The sequence below is a fragment of the Tupaia chinensis genome, unplaced genomic scaffold (assembly GCF_000334495.1).
Source record: "Tupaia chinensis unplaced genomic scaffold, TupChi_1.0 Scaffold000661_1, whole genome shotgun sequence".
Taxonomy (NCBI): domain Eukaryota; kingdom Metazoa; phylum Chordata; class Mammalia; order Scandentia; family Tupaiidae; genus Tupaia; species Tupaia belangeri.
Window position 1 is genome coordinate 363,075 of NW_006160183.1, and position 5,218 is coordinate 368,292.

The following is a 5,218-nucleotide window of genomic DNA, read 5'->3' on the forward strand; positions in this document are numbered from 1 at the left end:
CGCCCCGGCGCCCGCCGCCCGCCGCCGCCGCCGAGTCGGAGCTCACTTTAATACTGCGCGGAGTCCCCGCGCCCGGGGGCGCCTCGCTTCCCGCCCCCTCCCCATCCCTTCGGGGCTCTTGGCCTGGGAGACCCTAGCCCTACGACCTGGCTTTGTGTGATGGCCTCGTCACCACTGCTGCCCCGGGCACGTCATAAATCCGGGGAGAGGCCGGCCAGTCGGTCCCAACCCCGAGAGCGAGCCTCCCATGGAGCTGGCCAGCCACGGCGCCCGCCCCGCAGGTCGCGCCGCCCCTGGGTGCTCTGGAGGAAATAGGCCAGTTCCAAGTCCCCGAGTGTCTCTGGTCGCCCCGCTCTGATAGTGTTTGTATTTTCTTGTTTTACAGCAGAGTTTCTCTTTCCAACTTGACTCCCCTACACTACACGACTGGTCGTAGTCTGCAGGCTCTGGTGCCTTGGATTTCTTAAAGGCTGTTTTTCTAACTTGGTATTCATTTATTTCTTCATTCTGGTGTCTGAAGACAGGGATCGAAGGTACCGAGCGCTTAGCCGGGCTTAGTTCTATGCTCTGCCGGAACTAAGGACGTCACTCAAGAAACCACCACCAGACAGAAAACTGAAACCAAATCCTACCTCCCCACTTAAATGACTTATTGTAGGGCCCATGTCCAAGATGCCAACATAAGAGTTGGGCAAGCTACTGTTGACGACTTCAAGTCAGAAGGCATCCCCTTCCTCTCCAGTGTGGAGGTCTTTGATAGTCTTAACGTGGCTTTGGGAATGAGCTCATTAGGACAACTGTAACTGGAGAATGGTTTATGTCAAGCAGAGCCCAGGCTTCTGATGTTCTTAGACCCCACTGGCCCTTTGCTCAGGAGCCACACAGGATAATTTGTTGAAGATAATCTACCTGCCCCTACTCTCTTATGGGTACCTTCCTCTCCAGGTTCCAAATGTACCTCCATTCCTTGCTTGGGAGACAGGATTTCCTGAAGTGGATGCTGCTCTGAGCACCTAGGGGCTATTTTGAAACCCAACCCTCCCTCCCCCCGCCAGGATGTAGATGAAGGGAAATTGGGACAGCTCTGGCAGAATTTAGAGACAATTTATTCAATAGGCCACAAACTCCTCCTTGGCCTACTCCTGTCAACTCAAGTTGGCTTTTGTTTCTCTTTGGCTACCCTTGGTCAAGAGAACCGGATTTCACTTGGAAAGAGAGGTTGGGTTAGGGTGGCCTGAGTACACACTGTGATTTGTTTCAGGCCTGCCATTCCTGGGAGTGAGCTCCAGGGCAGGGAGTGACTTGCAGGGTTGATAAGAGGGAGGCAACCTTGACAGAATTAAGAAAACCAAAAGGGAATGGCAGCTTTTTTTTTTTGTTTTGTTTTGTTTTGACCTGGCCACCAATGCATGTGTGAGTATAGGGAAGAACACAATCTTTATAGTTTGATTTTTTTTTCTTTATGAGAGAGATACAGATTATTTCAAGAATTATTTTATTTAATATTATTTAATTTGACCAGAGAGAGAGAGAGAGACCAAGCCACCAGGCCTGGGGCTCAGACCATGTTTGGCTATGTGGGAGTCCAGTGCCCTTAACCACCACACCACCTGCCAGGCCCAAGATGGGGATTTTTGATAGGATCTCCTTATGTCACAATCCTCCTGCCCCAGCTTTCTAATAAGCTAAGATCACAAGTGTTCACAGCTAAGCCAGGAATGTTCAGGTTGGCCTGAGAATCGAACCCAGGCGTTCCATGCAGTGGTACTATCTATGGGCTACTATGTTTGGGCCTGTGGTTCAACTGTATAAGGAACTGTTTCTCAACACTGAAGAACATGTCTAACCTTTTCATGGATCTTTTCCATCAGGAACAAGACCCTGGCTCTCTAGTGACCAACATTTTTCAGGGAAGTAGGAACCAGAACAAAGAGTGGTCATGACTGTATCAGTAACACTTGCCAAAATAAAACACAAATATATAAGGTGCTTGTTATTTACAAGTAAGGAAAATAAATAAATAAATAAAGGAGCCATGACCAGCAGATGGCATAATGGTTTTGTCTCTGGACTCCCACATAGTCAACTGTGGTTGGAGTGGCATAAAGCTCACGCAGGCGTATGTGTGTGTATTCCCAAAATCTGGAGGAGAATGGAAAAGGGACTGTAGTGTGGCCATCCCCTGGGAAGCGGGGGTGCTTTCTTTTTCTCTGTCTCTCTGGGAGCGCACAGCCCTACAGCAAAAATCTCTCTCAAAAAAAAAAAAAGAGGAAGGAAGGAGCCAGTTGGTAATGTTAAGGTGACTGGATCCCATGAGGTCGACTGTGTGACTGGAGCCCCAGACCTGACGACATGAAAATACACAGGCGTGTGTGAATGCGTGCCCAAAATCCTAAGAGAATGGGAGAATGGAGGATTATGGTGTAGCCATCCCTTGTGAAGGGTACTCTCACTCTCTCAGAGACAGCTCTGCTGAGTGCACTTGCCCTACTGCAAACTCAGAAGGAATGAAGTTCATAGAAGACAAATCCAAATGCTGAGAAATGCGTATTTTCAGTGAGTGACAAAACCAAATCAACAGAAGACTTAGCTACTGCCCTCAGACAAGATGGAGAGACTTTTGCTACTGGATCGTCAGAAAGGCTGTAAGTTATTGATCTTGATGAGTGTCATGAAGTAAAGGGCTTGTGGAGATCTCTCATAGGTGCAAAAGCTGGATACTTAGGTGGCCCAGAATGAGAAAGTACCGGGCTGTTGGAAAAGTCACGATGTAGTTTTTCTATGCAAAAATGCAAATGTGACTTTTCTGACAACCCAATATTAAAGAGCTCATTTTAACTCACTGTTTACATTTGGATAACTAGAGGAAAAAGTTTGGTTACTGAGGAATCATTTAAGTCAAATAATGATGTGCAAACTTTAGAAAAGTTGGGACCACACTGCCTGTAGTGGCCCAACAAATCTGGGAATCTTCCTAATTACCTTTGTTACCAGCCAGGAATGTTTTGTACATTGGTTGTCTGGAGTATGGGATTTACCTCCATGGGATATATCTTGTCTTAGGTAATGCACTTTCCTTTGATAAATTAATTTCTCCATGAAAACTCTTATGCCTTTGTGAGCAAAAATGTAAGGAGATATGTCAGACTTAGAGCTTACTTCATCTGTACAAGACGTTGTCCACGTATTGGACAAGAATAAAAGCAAGGGGACAATGTAAGATCCTTGGTGTCCTGGTTGAGCACTTGCAAAAAAGTAGAACTCTCGGCCATGGCAGTCCAAGTATACTGTTGATTTTCCATAGTGAAGACAAATAAAAGCACTGTTTTTGTTTTTAATTATTTATTTATTTAATTCCATTTGTTATTATTTTTTAAGTTGACCAACAGAGACAGCGAAAGAAAGGGAAAGTAAGAAAGCAAGCCGCCAGGTGCAGGACTCAAACTGTGGTCAACCATGTGGGAATCCAGTGCCCTTAACCACCACACCACCTACTGGCCCCCAACTACTTTTGTTTAAAGAGACACCGAAGAAAGCACAAAACAGATTACAACTGTAACACTTGTAGTTTCCTAAACCCTTGGAGGTAAAATAGATTTGAGTTTTGTACTCTAGGGAAGAATGACCATTTTATTGATACTGTTATTGTTATTAAAATAATTAACGCCACAATCCTCCTCTCAAGATTTTGGGCATGCACACACACATGCTCAGCATGTCTTCCAAGCTGCCCGGTTCCAGGACTAGGACTGTGCTGTTGGTCACATGGGATCCAGCTGCCTTCACTATCATGTCACCAGCTGGCCCATGCTTCTATCTTTATTATTTCACTTACTGTATTTGCACTTCTTTGTATTTCCTTAACAGTCAGGAAAGGCTAGGTAGCAGTAACAAACAATCCCCAAAATTTCAGGGCTTTCGGCAGCATCATTTATATTTCACTCATGTTACATCTTCCATCCAGTTTAGTTGCATTCTTCTCCCACACTGTCTTTACTTAGGAGTGTGGGCTAGAGAGCAGCCACTGTCTAGGACTTTGTTAATCACTATGGTGGAGGGAAGAGACAGTATGGTGAACCATATGTTGGCTATTTAAACTTCTGCCCATATGTGACACACAGCTCTTTTTTTTTTTTTTAGTGTGCTGCAGAGTGCATGTGCTTGCCAGAGAGAGAGAGAGAGACAGAGAGAGAGAGAAGGAAAGTGAGAAATCATGCCTGTAATCCCTTATCTATTCTTCTCTAGGGATTCTGGGCAGGCATGCACATGTATCCAGCATGTTTTTCAGGCTGCCATGTCTGGGACTTGAACTAGAGTTGGCCACATGGGAATCCTGTGCCTTAACTACCATAGCACCTGCTGGCCCAGCTATTTTCATTTGAAAAATCCAATTCCTGCAATGCTAATTTTTAAATTATTTATTAATTTTTGCTATAGGGCATGTGTACTTGCTGAAGAGACAGAGAAAGGGAGAGAAAGAATGAAAAATCACCTCCCAGAAGGAATGGTCACATTGCAATTCTTTCTCCTCTATCAACTTCTTGGGATTTGGGGCATGCATGTACGTGTGTACATGCCCAGTGTGTCTTCTAAGCCACCCTATCTGTGACTCTAATCACACATTTAGCCAAATGTCCTAGACACCTTGCCACTGGATGGTCCCATCTTCCCTATATTTCTATCAATGGAATCTTTTTTTACATATTTTTTTAATTTTAATTTTTTAGAGAGGTTTTTGCTACAGGGTGCGTGCGCTCACCAGAGAGACAGAGAGAGACAGAAGGCAAGAAATCACCCCCCAGTGGGGATGGCCACGCCACAATCCCTTCTCCTCCTTTCTCTTCTCGGGATCTTGAGCACACACACACATGCGCCCAGCCTGAGTTTAAGTCACTGGGTCCGGGACTTGAACTGTGCTGTGATCGAGTACATGGGAGGTCAGCGACATAGCCATTACACTAACTGCTGGTCCCTATCATTGCAATCTTGAATATACTTCTAATAATCAGAATTCCAGGTATAAGTCAACAGCTAAAGAGCTACTACTATGAAAAATAAAATTTTGGGTCAGCCAGGTAGCATGGTGGTTAAGATGGTTGAAAAATGGTTAACCATGTGGTTGGAATCTCAGTACTGGCAGCTTGAAAGATACACTGGTGGGACCAGCAGTTAGTGTAATGGCTATGTCGCTGGACTCCCACGTAGTCGACCGCGGTTC

At 45.3% G+C, this 5,218-nt stretch overlaps 1 long non-coding RNA gene across 1 annotated transcript in view; it reads left to right on the forward strand.

The window, feature by feature from the left end:
- Positions 1–3,428, forward strand: part of LOC106736139 (uncharacterized) — a 3,917-nt gene extending 489 nt beyond the window's left edge. Inside the window, exons 2-3 of the long non-coding RNA XR_001371240.2 lie at positions 386–749; positions 2,462–3,428. This is a non-coding gene — a long non-coding RNA (uncharacterized LOC106736139). The remainder of the gene's footprint in view (positions 1–385; positions 750–2,461) is intronic.
- The last annotated feature ends 1,790 nt before the right edge of the window (positions 3,429–5,218 follow it).